The following is a 27,612-nucleotide window of genomic DNA, read 5'->3' as shown; positions in this document are numbered from 1 at the left end:
TGGCAAGAGAAATTGCACTGATGTTGGGAGGCCATCTTGCTTATCAACTCTGCGCAATTTTTGAGTTGAGCGAACTGTTGGGCAATAGAGGGCTGCTCATGAAAACTGTGCAATTTTTTGGATGTCTAGAAGGTCGACTGTTGGGAGGATTGGCTAGCAAAACTACACAATTTTCTGAGGGAGACGGGGACGGGCACTGGGTGTCTATTCGTCTTGTCTCTGCAATTTCCTTAGTCAACAGTCCAAGCAAGGTCTACAACCTCTATGCAATTTTTTAAGGGAGTCAGTCCTGGGGTGGCTGCTAGGTCCAACTCTTCGGGTGGCCAGCATAAAGGTTGATTGAATTTCTTGTGAGCAAAGCATCTTGAAAAGACTTTCTTGGTGCTTTTGCACTGTTCTGGGTGACAGTTGATCGAGTCGATGGCGGGGTGATGGTCCGGCAGTCAATGGGGAGTCCGATCGTCAAAACTTCAACAAAATGATTAAGTGTGTGAATGAACGAGTGAAAGATGCAAATGTGATCTTATAAACACACACCCACATGAATTGACGATGAAATAACTCAAGCCAACTAGAGACACATGTTCAACATGACTGACCGATGGTGTAAGCGACAAGCGCGACACTTGTGATTGATCGTTGATCGACCCTGACGATGCTTGCATGACAGTGAATGCGACTCCATGTTTGAGTGTGGCAGATGCTTTCATAGCAAACATAACATGTACACACGAAGACAGGACCTTGAGCATGACCAGAACATGGTCGCAAGAAATACAATGACATCAACATGCAAAAGCTTGGGTGGAATGAACAAGCAGGTTGGGTGCGAAGGGCCACACGAGCTCGCAAAGTGAGCCTGAGTGTAGGTAACCATCAAGTGAAACTCTTAAGGGAGGCTCGAATTTGGGTGCAGGCCAAAATTTTGGAGGGTGGTTGTAGCAGGTGGCTCTAGAGACAGGCACAGGACAAACAGGGCTTAGGGAAGCTCAAAAATAAAAGTGATCAGAATGCTTTTGAACCAAGACCATGGCATAGATCTTATCGTCCTGATCACAACGGTTTGGATGGTTCATCGATCCAATCTCATATGAGGGAGAACAAGCCAGTCAAAGTTGGTCTGTGGGCCAGGTTTAAGTGTCCTACAATTTGACTGAACCTGGGGCATGAAACTTAGCTTTCGAAAGAGACAAAATTGTGGCCTCGTTAAATTGGCCAATATCCCTTATTTTCGAAAATATTTGAAAAACGACTATATATATATTAAAATGGATGGCGGGCCATGACCCCCGCACCCCCACCGGGACCCAAAACAAATTTTAAATAATTTTGGGTTGACATGCCAAACCCTCCCACACTCCAACCACATATATATAAATATCATATATTATAAGGGGTGGGCGGGCCACCTCCGGTGGACCCGGCCCACACCCCAACACCGCCATTGTTTAATGCACATGTTACGGAGGTCGGCGGGTATCGAGCCCGCGCTAGCCACGTGGCCTGTCCCGCCACCATGCGGCGGCCCCATACCAACCATTGAACTGAAACAAATGACCCAATCCCATTTAATACAATGAGCTGCGGGAGTTAAGGGGAAGGCCACCCAATGCGAACCGGACCCCCAAAAAAGAAATATATGCGGGTTTTCAAAACAAAAGGCACGTGTTTTTGGAGGGGTCGGGATTTGATCCCCCGACCTTCGCGCGCCTAATATGGCGACTTAACCACTAGGCCAATGGACTTGTTATTGTTTAATCTGCTTGAAATTTTATATATATACTCATTTGTCAGTGTGCCCACCAACATGGAGGAGCCAAGGCATGGCGTGGAAATCAAGTGGGGTGCAGGTGTCAACATTCAACGTGCGAGCATTCCTTCCATGAGATTCGACGATGCAAGCTTGATGGTACGGCTAGCTTTAGCAGTTTGACATCCTTTTCTTCAGATGGCCTCAGGATGTGAGGTATATGCAGTGTGTTCATGTACTTCTTTTTGCTATGAGATGCATTGTGTTGCACAGATCCCTATTTGATGTTTGATGTGGGATCTTGTTTTATTACTTGTTTCATGATTCCTGATTGATATCACATGGAATCATCTGTGAGATGTACTTGTTGTCATTATTCTTCATGTTTTGTTTGAGATCCCTTTGTTGTATGTTGATGGGATACTCATGTGTCGCCATGTATGATTGCATTGAAATCCCTTTATGCCATGTTGGCAGGATGTTCATTATCATCATGCATGAGTTTATGTCATACTGTTAGGAGTCCTTTTTTCACTGAGAGTTCTTGTAGCGAAACATCTCTTGGAGCCACTCCTGTGTGAGGGCATTTTCCTTGTATGATAGCAACATCACCACCTATGTACATCATCACTATTGATAGCACTTAATGCAATAGCCTACACCATCTTGATACTGGGGCTCGTAGACGTAGTCCCTCTTGGATGAACTTCGGTATCAACGCCTTGTTATTTCATGTTGCGAATGATTGTCATGTTCCTTCTTCTTTACAACATGTAGATATGTTCAATTATGCTATCTTGAATGCAATTCTAATGACATCACGAAAGTAAAAGATCTTGGTTAAATCCAGGAGTTGAGTCAATTCGGATCAAGTTTGGTATCAGAGCGGCCTTTGCATGGATGTGAATTGCAAGAATTAACAATGGAACGTGCAACGATAGAGGATGAAAAAGCGATGTACGAGACCATGTTCAAAATTTCCCAAAGGGTGGAAATAATGTATGAAGCTCTATAGAAAGAGACCGAGGAAAAGGAGCGATTGTAGCTTCAGTTGTGAGCCACGGAAGAGGCCTTGGAATAACTAAAGCACAACAACCAAAACCTTCAAACAGAGAACGTTGAATTGAAGATGCATCTACAAGAAGAGAAAGAGGAAAAACATAGTTTGCTACGACAGCTGCAAGCAAAGGATGAGGCCTTGGAAAAGCTACAGTGTGACCCATGTGACGTAAAAAGTAGTTCTCCATCTTCATGTATGTTTCCTGATGATGATTTCGCTATTTTTGAAAATCATATCATGGGAATTGGCTCCAAATTGTTGAAGAAAATGCATTATGAAGGGAAAGGCTTGGGCATTAATGACCAAGGCATTGTCAACCCCATGAAAGTAGAAGAATTACCCCGTCATGTAGGAATTTGGTATGTCAGAAAGGAAGTTGGGGAATGTGCCACGAAAGCTAGCGAACCACCAACAACCGATGATGAGAAGCCCTCACCAGTTCATTCCAAATTGATAGAGGAGGTAAAAGATGTTGATTTCCTTTCATTTTCATCTTTACATAGTATGATTTCTGTTGGAGATGTGGAGATAGCAATTACAGGGATAAATATGAGGCTTCTTACCAGGATAAGGTGCAAGGAGGAAAAAGAACTTGGTGTTAATAACCAAAGCATAACTAAGCCATTGGAGGTCGTGCAGATACCTCAAATTGCAGGCTTGAGATACACCGAGGGAGAATGCTCGAAGTTTTCAGATTCTTCCGAGATGTCGTCAAAATCGTCGAGGAAAGAGAATGATCGGAACACATCCCCATCATCTGATGGAAATTAACATTGTAGGGAAAGATCTGAGGTAAGCTCTCATCGCCATAGTGACATCAGATACGACAAGGAAAGGTATAACCACTCTCGAAATTCGAATGTTCATTTCAGTTATAATCATGTTGTTAAAGATGAACATAAATCATGGAATCTAAAAACATGTACCTTTTGTGGATTACATAACCATACATTTGCTAAGTGTTGGAAAACAATAGCAGCACAAACAAAGAAGAGTCGTGAAAGACCCTCTCAACAACAGGTAAAGAATACCTATTGCAGTCATTGCAATAGAAGTGGCCATCAAAGAGCCACATGTTGGAGGCTCCATCCAGAGCAGCACCTTAAAGTCAAAGTGTCGATACATGAACCAAGTGAAACAATTGTTCGACAAGAAAAACCACCACAGGGGAATGACCCATTCACATCGATAAGTGAAAAATGGTTTCTAGATATGTTAGCTTGTCATGTTTGTGCTTTTGTAAATCATTTGTTTCATTTTAAAATGTAAAAGTGATGATGTGTGTTCCATCACTTGTTAAGAAACAATTATGTTTGGTCTTATTATGTGTTACATTTTACACTCTGAAAGTGATGTTGTGTTTCCATCACTTGTCAAAGAAAAATAGTGCTTGGCCTTATCTTTGTAAATCATGTGTTGCAGTGATGATGTGTTTTCCGTCACTTGTTGGAGCAACAATGATATGTTGGCCTTGTTTTCGTAGCTAGGGTATTGTTTCCATTTTGATGTAAACTTGACCACCGAGTATGTGTTATAAACTTGTGGCAAGTATAGGATGATTGGGTCATTAGTTGGTCATGTCAATCAAGCATGTAATTTGCAGAATGGTACTACAGGTTGCAGCAGTGGTAGGTGTCGGCTCATCACTTAAGGCTCCGAAGGACAAAGGTGAAGGAGATGGAAGCAATACCTTTTCAAGATGCTTGTGATGTAGACAAGGTATAGAGAAGTTGCAGATTATTTTTCATGCTTTTGGAGGACAAAAGCTCCTCAGTGGGGAAGATTGATCCAGGTGGCTCCAGAGACACACATAGGAGAAAGAGGGCTTAGGGAAGCTCAAAAATCAAAGTGTTCGGAATGCTTTTGAACCATGACTAGGGTGTAGATCTTGTCGTCCTGATTGCAACGGTGCAAACGGTTCGTCGATCTGAGATCGTATGAGGGAGAAAGAGCCAGTCAAAGTTTTGGTCAAATTTGGTCTATGGGCTAGGTTTAAGTGTCCTACAATTTGACCGACCCCAGGGCATGAAACTTAGCTCTCGAAAGCAGGAAAAATTGTGGCCTTATTAAATTGCCCAATATCCCTTATTTTCGAAAAGATTTTAAAAACAATTATTATGTTCTTAAAATACATTAGTATATATATATATATATATATATATATATATATATATATATATATATATATATATATATATATATTAAAATGGGTGGTGGGCCATGACCCCTGCCACTCCGACTGGGACCCAAAAAAAAATTTAAATAATTTTGGGTCAACGGGCCATGAACCCCACCGACCCCCAACCAACCATAACCAAAGTTTAATTTTAATTGGGTTGGCAACCATTACCCCGCCGAACCCTCCCACACTCCAACCGCATATATACAAATATCATATGTTATAAGGGGTGGGTGGGCCACCTCCGGTGGACCCAGCCCACACCCCAACACCACCATTGTTTAATGCATATGTTACGGAGGCCGACAGGTATCGAGCCCATGCCAGCCACGTGGGCTGGCCTGCCACCATGCGGCGGCCCCATACCAACCAATCCCATTTAATACAATGAGTTGCGGGGGTTAAGCAACAGGCCACCCAATGTGGACCCGACCCCCAAAAAAGAAATATATGCGGGTTCTCAAAACAAAAGGCATGTAATTTTGGAGGGGTCTAGATTTGATGCCCCGACCTCCGCACACCTAATATGGTGACTTAACCACTAGGCAACCAGCCTTGTCATTGTTTTATCCACCATAAATTTTATATATATATATATATATATATATACTCATTTGTCAGTGCACCCACCAGCATGGAGGAGCCAAGGCATGGCACGAAAATCGATTGGGGTGCAGGTGTCAGCATTCAACATGTGAGCAGTCCTTCTATGAGATTTGACGCCGCGATCTTGATGGTACGAACAGCTTCAGTAGTTTGACATCCTTTTCTTCATATGGCATCAGGATGTGAGGTATATGCAGTGTGGTCATGTACTTATTTTTGCTATGAGATGCATTGTGCTGTACAGATCCCTGTTTGATGTTTGATGTGGGATCTTGTTTTATTACTTGTTTCATGATTCCTACTTGATATGATGCAGAATCATCTGTGAGATGTATTTGTTGTCATGATTCGTCATGTTTTTTTTGAGATCCCTTTGTTGTATTTTGATGGGATACTCATGTGTCGCCATGTATGATTGCATTGAAATCCCTTTATGCCATGTTGGCGGGATGTTCATTATCATCATGCATGAGTTTATGTCATACTGTTAGGAGTCCCCTTTTGACTGAGAGTTCCTGTAGCAGAACATCTCTTGGAGCCACTCCTGCGTGAGAGCATTTTCCTTGTATGATAGCAACATCATCACTATTGACAACACTTAATGCAACGGCATACACCATATTGACACCGGGGCTTGGAGACATAGTCCCTCCTGGACAAACTCCGTTATCAACATCTTGTTATTTCATGTTGCTAATGATTGTCATGTTCCTTCTTCTTTACAGCATCCAGATATGTTCAATTATGCTATCTTATATGAAATTCCAATCACATCACGAAATTAAAAGATTTTGGTTAAATCCGGGAGTTGAGTCAACTCGGATCAGTAGCCACTACAACAAAACCCTAATACATATACGCGACTTCCACAAGACAAATTAGTGTATGTACATGTTTACCATGCATAACACCCGCGTACAGGTCTCAACATATAGAAAAACATATCTTAGAATATATACATGACCCAACAGATACAAAACTGCGTATGTATGTGACTATCGATAAGCAAACCAGTGGATAGATCTTAAATCACTGAAGCATACATTCAATGCAAACACAACCTACATTTTGTAACCTTCATTTTCAAAACTACAGACTCCTGAATAACCCATTCAGATCACATCACCATTATAACCACAAATCTATCATTGTTAGTTATTTAAACATATGCAATAAGTAAATCAAATAACCATATATATTAACATATTTTCAGAACTTTCAGATTTGAGTCTTCTCCTTGCTTCCTCGTGCACGCCCATTTCAGATCAAATTTCATATAAATAACCCATTCACTTGCACACTTAACACCTTGATCTCCCTATCCTTATATAGTTTTTCCTTAGCCAATGCCTCAGTTAAATCATTTGGTAATGTCATTAGTATTCTTTGACGAGATCAAATAAATGTTGACGCTCCAATTACTATGGGAAAATACCATGGTAATGACCCCTACTATCCATATTTCCATGGTTCAAATTTTGTACGCTACTTTTTCTCACAGGACCTATCTATGTATGAGACCCTTCTTCATAGGAATTACATATACTTTCTCAAGCATCACATTTTTCATCCTTCTATAACTGAACTGTCAATTCTCTGTTCATATCATCTTTACCAACATTCCTAATATCTACATTAGTTCCACAATCATCATATTATCATCACTGTTGACATGAAGTACACATGTATCAAGTAGGTTTCCCATCAAGGACAACACATTAGCCATAGTGCCAACAATTGACAAGTTGGACATCAAATTTGTAACACCCCCCTTTTGATCCTTCCTGGCAATGTAATTAATTATATTAATGTTGCTTGAACGAACATCTTTATGGGGAATGGGTTAAACTCAAAATAACACGTATGTATTTTATTGTTAATGAAAAATATCAAATAACTGAATGAAGGAATGAGAACCTACACTAACCATAGGCCATGTGTGGGAAAGGTGGGGGTTGTACTTGCTGAAACTACCATGCCAAGAATTATTTTTCAAAGTTGAAAATTAAAAGCCCAATTGTACAATTTTTCAAGGAAACAATTAGGGAATTAATTGGTAATTGAATTACCAACAAACTATAATTATGGGAGTAGTTGGGATTTGTACCAACTTGTCCCTAAATGGTATACATAAATAACCCATCTAGAAGTTTTACTTGACCCTCAAATTTGGGGATTTGACCCATGAAATATCATGTTACAAAATTAAAGAACATGGATATTTCACATGCAAGGAGTATGGAATGCACATGAATGGGTCTAAGGACATTGTATAAATGAAAAATAGTTCCAAAACATTGTTGGTTGATGGTAGAACTATGAGGAATCATTAGATCCATTTTCTAGTTGAGAAAATCAATCACAAGTTCCCTATACTTGAGATATAATAGAGAGTTATTTTTTTAGATGATTATTAGGCAAGGCCTATAGAAACTAAGAGGGGAGGTCACCAAGGGACTATTGGGCTTGTTAAGGGAATCCAAGCCAACTGAGAAACCACTTATGGTTTGAGTAGACTCTTGGTTTAAGTGGGTTTGAAGGAAAGTCTTGTTTATTTTTTGTTAACAAAGTAGATTGTCCTTCATATTTCCACCTTGCTAAGAGATAGTTACACTGAAGGAATTGTGGTTTTGCTAGGAGGTAGCCAACTTCAAGATATATTAACGCACATTTGGGCTTATGGTTGGGTGGAAAATGGCTCACCTTTGAATCAAATCATATACGTGTTTCTATGTTTTAAATATGAAATATGATAATTGTTTGATGTTATGTAATTTATGCTCATGTATGTATATTTAATCTTATTTCTAGGTGAATTGGAAATTGGATCCACACATACATGGTTACTTGTTTTTCATATTGAACAGGAAAGGGTTCCACACTAAGAAATATCTTTCAGAACAACTAATACCTATAATATGATGATTGTAATATGTATTTTTTAAGAACATTTTATTTCTAGAGAGGTAAAGCAATTATACCTCCCAACTTCTTGAACAACCATGAAGGCTATGTTGGAAATAATGAGAGGAGGGTGAATAAATGTTTCCTTCTTTTTCACACAACTGGTCAGATTATTTAAACATTAAGAGCATCAACAATTAAATCATATGACACATCATCACATCAAGAAGAGTACACAGAATACGTCATCCAAACAAGATTTCTTATGTATGATGTACATACAAAATTTACCAAACAAGTATGGAAGGAAGTGCAAGACTCCCCAAGGATTTACCAGCAAGCTGTAAGGCATTTGATGCTTCCTGAAGGTTTGGGCTCTTGTACCAGGGATAATGGACCAAGTACAATCAAATTATTTCAACTGTTGTTGTTGTTGTTTTTACTTCCACTGCCCCACTCATTGTTGCCACTGATCCACTATTACAACTACCTCACTCATTGTTGCCACTGATCCACTATTGTTGTTAATTTCAATGCTATCATTTCTGCTATCACTCCTACCAAATCTATTGTCAATGCTTATTCCACCATCCACTGCTCATCTACAACACAAATATCTACTACATTGTCATTGTCACAAGGTGATATCATAATACTCAATACATTAACTTCTGTTCAAGCTGTCAAGATGGCACCAATCAATCAATTTCTCATACTTCCTATCACAATAGTCTTGTATTGTAATCAACATGACTCCAATAATATGTCACTGTCAACATTAATCTCTATCTGTAATGAGAACTAGCTACAGGAGTAAATCTAAGGCCTTCTATTTGTCTCTACTCAACACACATACCATTAGGTTGTCAAACCTTAGTAACATAAAAACAAGCATCTCATGCTTACTTCCCAACAATATAACCAATGTCATATACTTCCATCACTACTATCAACATAATTTTCTAAAGAGACTTTCTAGATATCAATGAAATTCAACCCAAATAACACTATGATGCATACAAAATTGTTGTCTAATCAAGGCTACCATCAGAATTTTATATGTCAGGTCTCTATTATATTTAGGTCATTTTTATTAGATCGCTTCCCATAGAAGGTTATAATAGCATCGTCATCATTGCATCAATGTTATCCAAGTCACTGGCATAGATCATCATTTCTGTAAGAGGTGAAGAGACATCAAATACTACTATAGAACCTATAACAACATCCTTATTGACAAATGTTGCATAGAAGCCTATTGATGTACCAATGATTGGAGAGATCTCTGAAACGATACCTTCAACAACTGCAATTTGCTAAAGAAGGTGACAATGCGCCGTTGATTGATCAACCAAAAGTTCTTGATAGTTACAAAAGGTTACCCAATGTAAATCCTTTCTTTTTCTGAAGATGATTTTACAGTAGAGCATAGACACTTCTCAATAGAATACTTAATTATGTCATAATAGATTCTATGAACCAACCTCTATCTTTATTAGCAAATAATTTCCACTCAAAAAAATGATGTGGGAGACCAATCTGACCAAAGGGATGTATTAAGAGTGGACCTTAGGATCGTTGAAATAGATATGAAATGTTATAATAACTAATATTATTGTTTCAGTCCTTTTAATGTAAGCATAAACTTAATTGAATGCGTGAATTAGTGAGTTCAATGCTTATATATTTCAACCTGATTGTTTCTTCATCACCTGGTCATGAATCGTATACAACGAGGAGATATGTAGAGTCTCTAATTTCATTCAAGGGCTTTAATCCTTAGTTGTTCCAAGGGCGAACAATAAAAAAGGTGGTATTGAATTATTTATGAACTCCAATGAACTCCAATCTTCCAAAAATGAAGGTCAAATGCATCAATATTTTTCTTCGCTGGTTTGATGCAATTTAGTCACTAAGATGTTGTGATGACTTTTGTGTTTTAGAATTCTTCTTGTAGAAACGAGAACAAGTGCCAAACACACATAAAACTTTCACAAACCAGAGTTGTTTCAGGGCTCCATTGTTAAGCACTTCAGACTTGACTTGGTAATATATATATCTATATATATATATATATATATATATATATATATATATATATATAAACATTTGACCAAGAATATGTAAATGAACCCATATCCTTGCTCATCTAAGCTCCCATAGAAACAAGGATTTGATCTACTTTGTTGGTCTCTTAAATAAATTATAGATCTAACTCTTCAAGATTAATGTCAAAATCCAAATTCTTCACACCAGGCTTAGGAAAGTCCTCGCCGTTCCTTCATCACAACGATGATGATTCTCTATATAGCATCCAAAATCAACCTTTCCTTTTACACAGGCCTGCAAAGTTCTTTACAACCTTTTGATAACAAATTTTAGTCTCAAAAACCCCTTTGCAATTTCAATGAGACCACAAAGTCGAGACCTTTGAAAATTTAAAGAATTAGATCTTGATTTCTTTTGTTCCTTTGCAAGTATAATCCATAGAGATATTAAGCGTTCAAGGTTTCTTTTCTCCAAGTACATGAGTTCCCTTTTTGTTGGTTCTTGAGGACCCACTTAACTTTCATGCAGGCCAAAATATAAAGATAAATACTTAGGAATTTGCGCAGAGGTAGGATTGTGAGACCATAAGTCTTGTTCTTGATTTTGGTTAAATCCGTTGACAAGTCTTCACCATAGATGCTCATAGATCTGCAATGAAAGAAAGAAAAATCCTAATCCCAATAGAAAATATGAACCAAAATCCCAGAAATCATTCAAATCTCTTCCTTCCATATTAATTTACAAAAATTCTTGAAGGTCGCAAAACCTCTTTATGTCAGACAGACATCAAACACACATTGATTAGTGTTTGATACACTTCACAATTGATGAGGAATGATGATTTTACATAGTTTTTGAAAATGCTGCAAAAATATATTGCACCATTGTGATCCTTGCACAATTATGTTAAAATGAGTATAAATTTTACTATATCCAGTCACTTGCAATTTTGGCCCCTAAGGGAATATTCAAGATTCCACAAAATATTTTGCATGTGAATATTTTAGGGAACATTCCTTGTGGTTATTCCCTAGGAATATTCCTTCTCGATCCATGTTCCTACAATAGGGTTCCACTTGGAAGGTTCTCATTCTCATAGTTCCACTATTCTGAGTTCTGACCTTCGCCCTCAAATCACGCTCCGACCCCGCGTCAAATGAGATGGCATGTTCAAATACTTTCTTGTCGGTGGACATTCTAATTTCTACCTAGTTGGTGGGTTGGTTGGACTTTTTAATTGAAGGTGTTCATTGGTTGGTGTCCCAGGTTCAAAACCTGTAAGCCTACCCAATTTTGTTTTATTGTTATTTTAATCAAATGTCACCTATCTGTTGTTTAAAAATTGGTTGTAACACTAGCATAATGGTCTTCCATGGTCATGTTTGATTTCCTAATGGTATATAACATAAACCATTAACCACCACTATTTAAATTTGAAGCCTTTGTCATGGAAATAAACCATAATCATTGTTGTTTGTACTGTTGACCATTTTGATGTTTGAAATCGTCGTTTGGTGGAACCACCCGTTTATATAAAACCACCGCGCTAATATAATTGTTGATTGTTGGCTGATTCAAAGCCGTCAAACATATTAAACCATAGTCGTTTAGAGTTTTGACAACTGCCGGATAAAATTAACCCATTTGGTTATATCTGACCATCTGAAACTCATCAATTAAATTTAGTGGAGTGGCCAGTTTTTGTAGACTCCACCAACCCTTTCATAAACAGTAAAACACAAATACGGTTGGCCATGATATAATATTAAGCCTTGTGGTTGTTGTGCAATGGCAAGCCATCAAATTTTAGTAAGGATGTCTGGGGGTCGATTCCTGTCAGGTCCTCCATCCATATTTTTGTCAATCCGTTAGGGCCACATGGCAATATTTCACATGGCCATGTTTCGCCCATTCATTAGGCCACATGGCATCTTGTGATTGGGCCACGTTGCCCAATCATATTGTGACCAATATCTCCATCTAGTAGGGCCACATGGAAACTCCTCATTGGCCCAAGTGTTGTGATGATGGTCTTCCATGTGGTAGTCTATGGGAGTTCCACATGGTACCTTGTGTGTCCACTTGCTATCAAAAGTTTAATTGTTTGCCAGAAATTTTAGAAGGGCATATCTTTCATATATGAACTCAGATTAAGGCATTGTTGACACCATTAGATTTCTTATGACGAGCTCTTCGATCTAGTCCTAGTTTCACTGCAATATAAGGACTTGATTTTTAGGCCATTATGGATCCACCTAGATCACCTCTAAGTGAAACACTTAAGATATACCTTTCGACACAAGTGTCGACCAAAAAAAGGAAGTGTGCAATACCTTGAGGATGAGTCCATTGCATGTCCCTATGATAATATAATCCATTAATGTAAGAGAAATTACTGAAGTTGCCTCTTAAAGGTGTGCCATAACTACCTTTCACAAAGAACGACACTTCCCTTAACAAAAGACGATACATTGAATTCCTTTAAAAGGGGACTTACAAACTTAGGAAGAAAGTATGGGATAACTCTCACAACTAGACATGACTGTTCACATGATAAAAAGTATGCTCCAAAGTATAGGAAAAAATTTGGAGGGTTTTGTAGCAGTGACAATAGGATGATGATCAACAAGCTAGGGAGAATTCGAATGGGACAATGATGATAGGTGGGAGAATATGCTGAGATAGTGTTGGTATGTAATTTACTACATGGACATTGAAACTATAGAAAAATACAATTGTATAAATGAATACCTAGATGGTAGTGAGGAGAGTGCTCAAAATTGCATTATTGTATGTGAATAATACTCACCACATGAAGCAAACAGAGGAAGAAAATGGAGATGGATCAAATGGAAGTCATCGTCCCAAATTCTAATGACCCAAGTAGTGTCAAATCGCTGGAGATGAGAGAAAAGTGACTTACCAGGTACTCATAAGTCATGCTTACTTAGATAAGATTTCAAAATTGAAATTTCAATCTATGATTTATGGTTTAACGAATGCCCCAGGTGATGGAACGAATGATGGGCAACAAGGTAGCTAATGGTGTTAAAAGAACCAATGACACTTGGCCTACCGACAAGGAAGTTCACTGTAGGAGTTCCCAATTGCTATGTATATTGTATGTACATGCATATTACACTGACCAATAGGGTTGAAATTTCAAAACAAACCCACCCATCAAATTTGATGGTTTTCACACCACCCCCAGTTGTGTTCACAATTTCAAGAAAAGATCTTAACAATTGCGCAATTTTTTATCTGTATTTGACAGATCGTGATGAGTAATTTACCCATCAAATTCCATCCCTATTGACTAGTGAAAACCATCTTAATGACTTCTGCATTGTGATTTGTGCTTTCCTGACCCTACCTACCCTTCATTCTCAACTTTTAAGAACAAATGTGAAAGGTGGATTCCATTAAAGAGGTGAGGAGTTACAGTATTCATGATTTCATTTACTATGGCAACCCTACCACTTGTCCACTCTCCACTTGACTCTGTTATAGAGGTGAGGAGCCATTGTATTCATGATATCATTAATTTAGGATGGCAAACCTACCTCCCACCAACTCTCCACTTTAAGGTACAAATGTAAGAATTTGATTTCATTATGGAGGTGCGAACCAAGAAAAATCTTAATTTCTGTAAAAGAAATGTATGAAACACTCTTGTATTTGTACATCTTCACATGTTGGATGAAATAAAAACTCTAAATAAAATGGCGCACATATTCGCGTGTTGGAAGCAGACCCATTTACATGTTTTCACCCTTTCTAGTCATCAAATAGAATTTATTCCAAAATCCACACATCATTTTTAACTTGCTAGTAATTTAGAAAAGTGTCATGGTGATGTGCATTCTGGAAAAGTAAGTGTTTTAAAATAATTGATACATTGAGAGTACTTGGGAATAATGGCAATACATATCAAAGCGAGTTGTTTTTATGCAAAGATGGATAATATTAAAGCATGATGTGATGGGTAAAGCTATGGGAATTGAAAAGTTTCAATGCTTTTGGCCGACAATGGCTTAAAGACTACGCAATCTAGCTAAAGACGTTGAACAAAAGTGTACGAATAATTGAAGTGCTACCTTCTTCATGCTTACAGGGTTAAATGGTTGAATAAATTGAAGTGTGAGACAAAGCCCTGGAGCATGAAAAATGGTGTTAGTGGGTTTAATGGTTTGTAACACCCTGTAAGCATGAAGAAGGGATGTTATTCTCATGATTATGATCAATGAATGGATTTTTTGTGGGCGTTGATATTTTAGATAGAGAGATTGGTGTTTATAAATTGTAAGCACCTGTTGGTGTCAAATTTGTATGTTGTTGCTACAAAATACACAGAATTTGTTAGTGTGTTTCTGGCTCCTAATGGAGATTGTAAAATGTGGATGCCTTAGGACCTTGGTTTGTGATTGGTATTATGTGCATTATGTCCAATTGTGGAGGTTAATTTAATTTTTCAATTAAGGTGGGATCCACTTAAACCTTTTATTCTTGAATTAATGGATGAATTAATATAAAAGGGTAAAAAAATCAGAAAATTAAGATTCTCGTATTGTGCCATATTTTATTTTTAAATTTAATTTAAATCAGGGTGTCCTAATATTCAAAGTAATCAAAATCAAATTCGGGGAAGTTAGAAACAAATCATTATGAAGTACTCAAACTTACCTCTATTTGTCTGCAACAATATCAAACTTAATTTATTTTTGGTGAATTAAATGACTTTTTTTTTAAATTTATTTCTAGGGAATTTTTTTTTTTTTTGGAGAAACAAGCCTCAAATATTTTAGTTTAGATCTTGTCTGGTACAAATTTTGCATTTAATTAGACAACTAAGGCTCTGGTTGGGAGTTACCTTGGGTGGAGTCCATAGTATGTGTCTGAATCATGAACCCACTCATTTGAAGTTCATTCTCATGTTCCAAATTACTCATGTTTTGCATCAAACATTACACAAACCTTTATTTCATGTATTCCCTCTAGAAATTTTTCATTTAATTACGCAATTGAAGCTCTCGTTGGCGGTTACTATGCGTGGAGTCCAATATATGCTTATTGTACTAAATCATCTTCTTTCAATAGTTTTACATGTTGAATTGTATCTCTCTCTTACCATAAAATCAAAACATGAATTTTCAGTCTTACGATTGCCACATTTAGGCATCAATATGGAAATTTTAATCCTGAATTTCACTTTTAACTACACGATTGCAAACTTGTAAGACAGCAAAATTGGAAACCAAATTCAACTGTATATTAAATTATCTCAAACAATGATGTACATAGTGTACATATTAATACAATAGGTAAACTGTTGATTCAATTTCCTAGGTTTCGTTTACTCCAATAACTATATTCCTGAGGATTAGGTGTATAGCATTTCCCACTTAATCCGAAGGGATGTATCAAAGTCCAAGAATGATAACTAAAAATGCAAAAATTCATCTCATCCAAGAGCTGAATGTCACTTAGAAATGGTTTCTAAAGGATGACCACAAACCAAGGATGGTGGTTCTTTAGAGAAAACCACAAACGATACTAAAATATGGGAGAACTCAAAGGTCTCAACCAGTGATGGTATAAGGATGACCATCAACTCTGGAACTATCATAGAATTTCTTCAAAAAAATCAAATTTGGAATAATTCCTAATCTAGCATCCGCTACTAGTGGAAGTGCTCCATAAAAAATCTCAGCATAATAAAAAATGTTAAACACAACCTTGGCGAATACGAAAATATGAAAGATAAGAATTAGATGCATATATTATTCACATGATATACATTTATAATAAATTGGAGTGACTCATGGATTCATCTCCCAAGTTCTCTTGGACTCCCTTTGACTGTTCAACTTCTTCACCATAACCCTTAGTGGATTAGGTGTCCAAAATTCCCCCCCTTAATTTGAAGGGGTATGTGTGAGTCCAAGAAAAGAGCTGTAATAAAAAATGTGAAAAAATGCATGGAACCACTAGGCTAAATGTGCTCTCTAAATGTTGGTATAAGGTGGTGGATGACCACCAACACTAGAATGCTTAATGAAGTTCCCGAAACTCTTACAAATCTAGCAAGAAGTTGAAATCTTCTGCTAGAGTAATTGTCCCTAATGCTTTGAGGAGGGAGACCTTCAACCTAGAAAAGGGAGGTCTACAACCTGCTGTGGGTTAAGGATGACCACTTTGGAATGCTTAAAGAAATTCCTGGAACTCTTCCAAAACTGGAAAGAAGTTGAAGTCTTCTGCTAGAGGAAGTGTCCCCAATTATTTAAAAAGAGAGGTCTCAACCCCACATAGATGGTTTAAGGCTAACCACCAACCAAAGGAATCCTCAAGGGAATATTTTTCTCTGGCGACAACTCTGAATCTAGTATGGCAGGTTGTGGCTCAACCTCGCTTGATGTGGCTTTAAAGTTTGTATATGACCACCACTTCCTCCCTGTCAGATACAATATGAGAAGATGGAGAAAACTCAACTACAATATTGTTCAATACTATAGAACAATTTCTAACATATGACTGAAATATCTTCTTAGTTGTTGAAGCCCACTACCAAGAAGCGATCCATCCAAGATGAATCTTTGTTCTTGAAGGAGGCTCAATTTTGAAGTATTTTTTTGAAGAATGAGTGGTTTTATGACAATCCTTACATGGATGAAGATCAAAACAATGATCCTTCATATGGCCAACTCTGTCACAATATTGGCATTTAACATTCTGGTGTGGTTATTGTGGAAGAGGAGCAGGATCTCGAACAACTGAAGATGAATTGTTATAAAGAAATCCAACACTCTAAAACCGGATGGGCCTTGAGTAATCCAGAATATGAAAGGACACATCCTTGTCATATCCAAGACCAATTCTATGCCTGTTATGGACAAGCTCTTCCTGAGGTCTAATGATGGGCTTGGGAAGCGTATGTTGAATTTTTTCTTCTACATGCAACTTTGCTCTTGAGATGGGTACCACATTTCAATCAATATTAATCTCATTGATATGATTACTTTCTGGAAGATGATGGCCATATAATTCCTAATACAAATTTCCAATCACTGATGGTTCGATGGAAACTTCCTCTAAGGGAATTCTTATATGCTTGTCGCTAGATTCTCCAAAATTCATTTTCCTATTTTCTCTTTTCTCGCTCTTAGTTATGACTGACAAGGATCGGTTTTGCTTCTGATAATGGAAATTTTATTACTATGCGTGCCTCATCCATTTCGCTCAGTCTTTTGGAAAAATGCATCACTATTTAAATCGAATGTGGTAACCCAAAAATAAACATGGGAATTTATTCACGCACTTCCACATACGCTACAATCTATCTGCTTGAATCCTTGATATCTTATCCACATGGAGGGAAACTCACTTGTCCCACTGCCTTACCATTATAGCAATTTTCTTTCAGCCTTCTTCATTGAAATCAGTTTGAATCCTGACACTTCACCTTCCAAAAATGAAACATGAATCTTGCATAACCAATGCAAGGTGGGATTGGAATTTAAGGATGCAAGAGGGACCTCATGATTTAATAAAGTCATTTTGGCAAGGAATGTGCCCCATGTCTCACAACAACTGATAATCCATACACAGAGACTCAACGCACTATGTTATACCAGTCACAATGGAACGACCCTCAAAATCATTCGAAGACAAGCTCAAAGTATAATTTGGTGATTAAACTCTTCATAGAGAAGCCACTACAAGATTTCCATAGAAGTGTGCTTATTCCAGTATGATCAGACTAGGGAGAAGATAACAACCAATACAAATTTGTTAGCGGAGGAGCTTCAGTCCAAGTGCTTCAACAAACTTGAATGGAAACCATTCAAATTATATCATGAACACAAAAATCAATGCAAGAGTATTGCATAATGAATCAATGTCAATACAATTTCACATATAAACCTCGAGCTTCAATCGAAGAATAGAGAAACCAACCAGGAGTTTCAACGCTCCATTCCCAATAAATGACACTCCAACATAGTGCACAATTTGTGATTGAACACAACATACCCTCCAATTCTTCATTGTAATCGCTGAATTGAATGTTGGAACGCTGTGTTTTTACTTGTTCACCGCAGTTAAAAATAAAATAGTGAATCTACTAGCCACTTGACTTGGAGATTGTGGTGCATGTATAACAGGTGGGTTGTGCAATCTGGAAAATGCTAGTTGGTATTGGGGGTCACACCTGCAAATGGGCCAAAATAACGTACATCCAAAAATAGTGCCATGAAACGAAATTGACACAAAATTTGCAGGGGAAATGGAAGATCTGAGAGAGGTATATAGATACATTATAGTGGAAAATGAGTGCACTGCAATAATAAAAGAGATAGAATGCCAAGGCATCTAAATCAAAGTTGTAGGATTAGCATGCACGAAAAAGGCCATAAAAACTGGTGGCTCAAACAAGATTGAGCGGGTTAGGAACATAACAACTCTGATACCATGTGAAACACAACCATGGTGAAGAAAATAAAAAACATACATTGCAAGGTTGGTCAACACTCTCGAACATATCCTATATATTACATGTAAAACCTCTAACATAGTTACTGATCAAATGAGAAAATTACCTAGTACCCATTTTTTTTAGATTGCAAAAAATCATTCGATTTTGAAAACTGGTGATTCATAATACACCTTTTTTTAGCGTATTTTTAGCACTTTATTTTTTTTTTTATGTATAAAGTATGCACATTTTTTTTAAATGTTAGTGATTTTCATGCTGATTTTGAAAAGTGTTGATGGAGCATCAACGCTTTTTTTTTAGAGGGCTTATTTTTACACTTTAAATTTTTTTATGTATCAAGTATGAACATTTTATTTTTTGTTAGTGATTTTCATCTTGATTTTGAAAAGTGTTAATTAGCATCAACCCTTTTTGTTTAGAGGACTTTTTACACTTTAAATGTTCTAATGTATTAAGTGTGGATACTTTCTTTTAAATGTTAGTCATTTTTATCTTGGTAAAAAAAAAACCATAAAAATGTAAAAAAAAGAACCAAAATTAACTTGTAAAAAAAACAATAATAAAAAACTAACAAAAATAAATAAATAAATATCAAAAAATGAAATTTTTTTCAAAAAAATATAATTTAAGGAAAAAAAATTAAACCAAAAAAAAATCTAAACCCATTTTTTTAGGTAAAAAAATAAACTAAAATAAAAACCTCCTAAAAAAATAATTTAAATAATTACCAAAATAAATTAAAATAAATAAATAAATAATTTAAATTAAAATTAAAAATAAATAATAATAAATTAAAATTAAAACAGATATATGTCCAAACTTTGATGGCGACGGGGTTAGGGTTTCTCTGCAGAGACTGTCTGTAGCCCTTTATTTCTGCGGTACGACATCGCCTGCCCCCGTAACAGCTCTGATGTCGTTCCCCCCCATTTCTCCACTACCCTTAACTGGAAACGGGCTCTCCACCAGCTCATTAGCTTCAGGCGGTTTGTTTTTTCTTCAACCCTCCCTCACTTCACTGACTACCTCCGTTCCTATTAGCATCAACCTGAAGGCAGCTGTCAGCGGGCGATCTTGACAGTTATGGATGAGATGGTTGATTATTCCACGGATCCTTCATAGGATGTGCCCATCTGGACACACCCGAGGACCACATCGGCGAGTTACTTTACCTTCGAAAGCGAGCTCTCTGATGAAGTTGATGCTCTTCCGCCCATCTCCCTCTCCAGCATACCTTCTGTGACGTTGCCTGAGGACGCCCCATCGCTTCCAAACTTCATCTCCCGGCCACTCTCTCCACGTACTCTAGATTTTGCATATCCTTTGACAAACCCTAGCGAAAAAACCCTTGAAGCGGTTTCTATATCAAACCCTCCTTCGTCCGCCTCCTGTATACCCTTGGCCAACCACCTTCTGGTCTCTGCTATGCAGGAACTTGTCTCATCTGCTCCCCTGACCACCGAGGCCCCCCTCTAGGAAATTTCACAGGAATTGGTCCCATCCTAGGTATTTTTGCTTCCATTCCATCAACGACTGCTACGATACCTAGGGCATCCCCTTCATCGTAGATTGCACATCCTGCCTCGGCACTAGAGAATTCTGCTACTAAATTTTGCGAGGTTTCTAAGAAGAAGTGGTGCTTGAAGCTCCGGAACTATGAGGTATTCCTAAAACTCACTGAGGACACTCAATTACTGGACTCATGGATACCGCAGAGAAAGTGCTTGTTGGTTGGGTTCACGGCAGACATTTTAGTGTGGAAAAGCTTCAACAATGGACCTCAGAGGTCTGGGGTCATCACCTAAAAGATCCCCCAAAGGTTGAAACATTCGTTAAAGGTTGGTTTGCACTCTAGTTCAACTGTCTTGCACACACCAACTAGGTACTTTCTACAGTCTGGCACATTGATCAAGCACCAGTTTTGCTCAGAAGATCAATGCCTATGTTTGACCTAGAATAGGAGAGGGTCGATGTTGGACCCATATGGGTACGCCTTCCAGGGCTACCTCTACATTTCTGGATGGAGGATGTTTTCAAGCGGATTGGAAATTCCATTGGCACCTACCTCACATATGATGACTCTTTTCAGAGTACGAGGCGCATGGTTATTGCCAGGATTCTGGTTCACCTGGATCTCTCTGATGGCCTTTTAGAGCACATTAACATTCAATGGAGGAATGCAACAAGGAGGCAGATACTGGATTATGAGGGTGTCCCTTTTAGATGCAGACGATGTCACAAGGTGGGTCACTTGTATAAAGATTGTCCACTTAACGGCAAGGGCTTCAAAAAGACCCCGATTCAGGAACCAGTGGCACAGGAGTCCCCAATTCAGGAGGAGCAGCCTCAGAATACGGAGCCTACAGAAGGGATGGCCGAGATGCAGACAACCTCGATAGACAAGGTTACGGACCCACCATCGACCACTCTGAAGAAGCGTGGCAGACCTCCCCATCGACCTCCTCCCCCGCCTCCAGCACGAACTTGGGCGACCTTCGGTGACTCGCATTCTCCGAGTAAGAGCTTACCCTTCACTTCATCCTCTCCTTGTTGCACATCTTTTCTTGATATCATCACATCTGGTTTACTTTCCAGTATATCATCTGGTGTAAAATTTGGTTTGGGTCCGGCCTCTATTTCTGCTGCCTCTACCCCCGATATTTTACCATGTTGCATCAAGACCCGTTTTTACCCCCACTCCTTCCTCCCCTTCGATTTCCCCTCTTCCTCCATCTTCCACATTCTTTCAGACACCCCCTGTAACTGGTTATCTGACATGCTCAAAAGCCAAGAGACAGGCTTTGGACCATGTCGAGCTTGATATCATTCCCTCCCCCCCTCCGCATAAGCTCCATAAGGGAAGACCCTCCTTGCTCACTATTTCTCAATCTGTGGCAGGAGATGAGATTTATTTGGGCAAACAATCCACTATACCTGGGGTACCTAGAGCCAAAGAAACCCCCTCTGAGCCCCCTCCATGAAGATCATCTCCTTCAATTGTCGGGGGCTTGCTAGGCCTGACAAAAAACTAGCACTCCATTGGTTAATTACAACCGACTCACATGATATAATCTTTCTATAGGAGACTCTTGGTCCTGCTACTGTCATTTCCCATACCCTTCAAAATATGTTTCCTGGGTGGTTATTTATTGGATTGGATGCACATGGAAGATCTGGGGGTATTTCCTTGGGATACAACTCCTGTTCTATTAAGCTGCTCAATTGTTGGGGAGGGGCTGGCCATATTGGTGCTGACATTCATTCAGTGGACCTGGGAATGAATTTCCAGATTTTCAATATATATGGACCTTGTCAAAACAGACCTGATTTCTGGGAAAACCTCCTGGATTCGGACCTGTTTTTGGCAGACCATCTGATTCTTGGAGGGGATCTCAATTTTTCCATCGGTCATGTTGAGTCTTGGGGACATAGAGCACAGAGGGACTCTCTATCTGATTATTTCTCATCCATCCTAGATTCACATCAATTGATTGATATCCCTTCAGCTAAATTACAAGCGACCTGGACGAATAACAGGACATGGGAACATGGTCTGGCTCGCAGACTTGATCACTTCTTGGTCAAAGAGAAGGTACTTGATCTGGGTTTTCACATCAGACAATGGGTTGGATCTGGGGGGATCTCTGATCATCTTCCCATCTATATGGATATTGAAGGGGGTAGAACAAAGCCCAAGGGACCTTTGAAATTTTGCTCTGCCTGGCTCAGGGAAGACTCTTATATCAACATGGTCTCTGAATACTAGAAAGCAAACCCTCTTGGGGCTGGGGGTAATATCACAAATGGTTTTATTCAAAATCTTACAGAGTTGAAGAAAATGTCCAAACAATGGGCTCACAAGAAAAGGAACTTGGATGAACACTCCCTGCGATAGATAGAATCTGAGTTATCTGTCTTTGAAAATGATCAGGGAGGATTATTCACTTCTATTGAACACAAGGAGAAGATCACATCCCTATACTCTGCTAGAGGGAAAATCCTTAAGGATCGTGAAGAAGTCTAGCGATTAAGAAGTAGGGAAATATGGATGAAGGATGGGGATGCAAATACCAAATTCTATCATAAGTTCGCCAATGGAAGGAAGGCAATTAATACTATTTGGTAGCTTCGGAATGAACAAGGACAGGGTGTCAACACATTTCAACAACTGGCTGAGCTGGCAACCTCTCACTTCAAACGAATTTACAGTGCCCCGCGGGAAGCAAATCTGGCAGACATCATTAGAGTGGCACAACTTTTTCCGAGGTTCGTAGATCAAGAGGAGGAAGGGGACCTAACCAAAGTAGTTACTCTAGAAGATTTGGAGGCCACCCTAAAGTGGTTTAAAAAAGACAAAAGCCCAGGACCTGATGGATGGTCAATTGAGTTGTACTTGGATTTTTTTGACATCATAGGTGAAGATCTACTAAAAGTTGTTGAGGATACCAGAATCAGCGGAAATATAGTAGCATCCATCACTTCTACCTTCATAGCGCTCATCCCGAAAACTGATAACCCGGTCTCCTATGAAGAATATCGCCCTATCTCACTCTACAACTGCATTTACAAGATTATTGCAAATATCATTGCCAACTGGATGTAGCCCATTCTATCCAACCACATCTCACCAGAACAATTCACCTTCCTACAAGATCGACAGATTCATGAGGCGGTGGGCACTGCACAGGAAGTATTACATACTCTACATATCAGGAGATGCAAAGGGAGCGGAACAGGGTTGCTGATAGCCTATCCAAAGAAGTTGCGATCGAGGAGCCAGGCATCTAGATGATCCGGGAACTGCGCGATGGAGATCACTATCAATACTACCACTGGCTATTTACGGATATAATTGCATAATTTTCTATTGGCATATGAACATTATTATTTTGTGTAGATATTTATCGCGTGAAGGACTTCTCAGTTTTAAAATATTGTAGTTTTTGCAGTTTTATATATATTGTTGCCTCCCTGCGTGGATCAAGGCAACAATTTTTTGATCACTGTTGATGATGCCAGTCATGTCTTGGATATGCTCTGAATATGCATTTATGCATCTACAAAATGTAATTTCCTTTTATTAATGAAATTACAATTTTTCCCAAGGAAAAAAATAATAATAAAATTAAAAATGAATTAAAATTTAAAAAATAGAAACAAAAAATTAAATTTTAAAATTTTAAATAAAAAAGCTAAAAAAAAAAAAAAAAAAAAAAACAAAACAAAACAAAAACAAAAACAAAAAACAAAAAACAAAAAACAAAAAAACAAAAAAAACATGCCTCACTCCACCCCACTCACCCCTCCCTCCTCCCCACACCATCCCACCGACTCTCCTCAACCACCTTACCCACCTCACCTGGCTCACCCCTCTCTCTCCCTTCCACCACACCCCTCCCACACCTCCTCACCCACCCCACCCCGCTCACCACACTCTCCACCCTCCCACCCACTCCATGCCTCCCACACCTTCCCAACCACCCTCCCATCCCTCGCTCCCTCGCACCCCACGCCACCCTCCCTGCCCAACCACACCACGGCCCAACCGATCTGAGGTGGCAAGCGGGTAATTCCCAGAATCACCCCTCACAACCCCGAGTCGGTTGGCCCGTGACGTGGGCAGGGAGGGAGGGTGGGTGAGGTGCAAGGGAGAGGGGTGGAGAGCGGTCGGAGGGAGGGCAGGTTGGTGTGGGCAGGGTGTGGAGGAGTGGGAGGGACGGGCAAGGTGGGATGCGAGGGGTGCGGTGGGTGCGGACGGAGGGCGGGGTGGGATGGGTGAGGAGGGAGCATGGGGTGGGGAGGAGTGGGAGGAAGGGTGGATTCGGGTGGATCGGGTGTGGTGGGAAGGAGAGTGAAAGAGGGCAAATTTTGTTTTTAAATTATTTTATTTATTTATTTACTTTTTTTTTTTGTTAATTATTTTATATTTTTTTATTAGGATATTTTTTTAATTTATTTTTAACTTATAAAAAATGATTTAGATTTTTTTCCCCTTAAATTATATGTTTTTTTTTTTAATATATTTTCCTTTCTTTATTTATTTTTATTTTTACAAGTTTTTTTTGGTTTTTTTTTTTTTACATTTCTATGGTTTTTTTTGTTTTTTTTTATATATTTTCTTATATTTGATTTTTTTTTGTCATGAATCAGCCCCTTGCCACCCTTGACCAGTTGGGCCTCCAGGTGGGCGGAGAAATTTTTTATTTTTTTAACTTAAAAAAATATTGTTTCTGATTTTTTTTCGTTAATCTTTAACTTTTTTTTCTTAAATTATGTCCATTTTTGAAATATTTTCCCTTTTTTTTCTTTTCTTTTTTATTATTATTTTTTTGTTTAAATTTTTAAGTTTTACAAGTTAATTTTGAATTTTTTATATTTTATAGTTTTTTTGTCATATATATATATATATATATATATATATATATATATATATATATATATATATATATATATGTCATGTTTTTTATGTTTTATTACTTGTTATTATTATTATTTTTTATTGTGTTTTATTTTTATTGTTTTTTTTCAATATTTGAATTTTTGTTTTCTTTTGTATTATTTTTTGTGTTTTTTTTATTGTTTTAATTTTTTTCCAATATTTGAATATTTGTTTTCTTTTGTATTTTTCATTTTTATTTATTTATATATTAATTTTACGTGCAATTTGATAGTTGATAATTGATTTTAATTTTTTAATAGTTGATAGTTGATTTTAAATTTTTCGTTATAATGAATTGAGTTTGCCCCCACAATGTGTCAATTTCATGGTTGGTCTTTAAGTTTTCATTACAATGGGTCGAGTTCACCTATACTGCGTGTCAATTTGATGGTTGATTTTTATTTTTTTTTTGCAATGTATCAAGTTATCTTAGGCTAAGATTTTAAAATCGTTATACATTTAGCATTTAAAAAAAATTACTCTTGGTATAATGACTCTTTCATTTAGGTGTTCATTTTTAAAGTTTTTTTAGTCATAAAATTTTTCCATAATGTCATGCTTGAAATATTTTGAAAACTTAATATTGTTTTGTAGTCATAATCTTTGGTTTTAATTCCATGGTGGAAAAATTGTCAATATTTTAGTGTTTTTCTATGTCGTGATATTTTATCTTTAATGCTATGGTTGAAAAAAAATAAGTATTTTTTCTTAGCACCATGCCCGAAAATTGTTGGAATTATAAGGTGTTTCAAATACATGATATTTTAAATTTAATGTCATGCCTAAAAAGCATTGGAATTTTAAGGCTTTTCAAAGACGTGATATTTTATTTTTAATGTCATGCTTGAAAATCGTTGGAAATTTAAAGTTTTTCAGAGTCGTGATATTTTATTTTTAATGTCATTATTAAAAATTGTTGAAAATGTACCTTGACAAAAAATACGTTATTCTAACATCAACACTTTTTGTTTTCAGGGTGTTTTTTGCACAAAAAATTTTGGTTCTTACTGTCATTTAAAAAAAAAAATTTGAAAATGTACACCGAAATATATATATATATCTATATATATAATTCTAACATCAACACTTTTCGTTTTCAGCTTGTTTTTTCATGTTTTTTGCAGGTTTTTGGACTAGAGTACCCGTTTTGAGGTAATAGTTCCCATTTTATCGGTAACTATGTTTTCTTGGTTGTTTTGGACCAATCCCAAGAAGCAATCCATCCAAAATTTAGTTTCTCTCTTGCACCAGTCTTCTTTCTGGAACATTTGTTTGAACGGTGATTGTGCTTTCCACAATGCTCACATGGGAGAAGATCAAAACATCAATCTTTCACATGTTCAACTCTATCACAATGTTGGCATCGATCATTTTTTTCTAGAACAACATCATCCAGAAATCCAGCACTACAAAACTGTATAGGTTTAAAAAAAATTAGGAACATGAAAAGATACTTCCAGAACATCTTTATTATATCCCAAACCAGTTCTGTTTTTGTTGTGTACAATTTCTTCCCATGGTATTATAAAGATTTTGGGAAATATGCAAATGACTCTTCCATACCCTTTCTTGAACATTAATACTCCTGAAATGGTGTTATCAACGAAAACGTGCTCAAATTTACAACTCATTTGCTGAAGTTCATCTCGTTGGAATTGAGATTCGAGTTGCAGAAACTTGATCTTCTCTTGTGCATTTTGTAAACAATTTTTAATGTCAGACATGGTGTTCTTGTCAATTTGGACTATGTTAAGAACTGTAGATGTCATTAGGTTGAATAATAACTCTAACAAATCATTGATTCTTTTGATTTTCTTCAACTTCCTATTAGAGAAAATCTAGCAATTAACTTTGAAAAAGGGGTGTCGACCACCATCGAAAATTGTTAATTTTAGGCAACAATGGTATGTTTTATGCTTTAGAGCAATTTTACTTTAATTTTTTTATGAGCCCAATATCAATTTCAGTTTAGCAATAACACAAACATGTAAGTAAAATGCTGATAGAACATAAGCAAAAACAGTAGAATACAATCCAAGACAAGAGAACACAAGATGTGGCACCAACCAGGGACAAACCCCAATGTGGGGAAACCCTTGATAAAATCTTCTTTAGTCTTCAATAATTCAGCAGA

Source organism: Pinus tabuliformis, chromosome 6 (assembly GCF_031772625.1).
Source record: "Pinus tabuliformis cultivar Carrire ecotype Pingquan chromosome 6, CPIR1, whole genome shotgun sequence".
NCBI classification, from domain to species: domain Eukaryota; kingdom Viridiplantae; phylum Streptophyta; class Pinopsida; order Pinales; family Pinaceae; genus Pinus; species Pinus tabuliformis.
The sequence above is the reverse complement of the archived record's forward strand: the minus strand, read 5'-3'. Positions refer to the sequence as shown.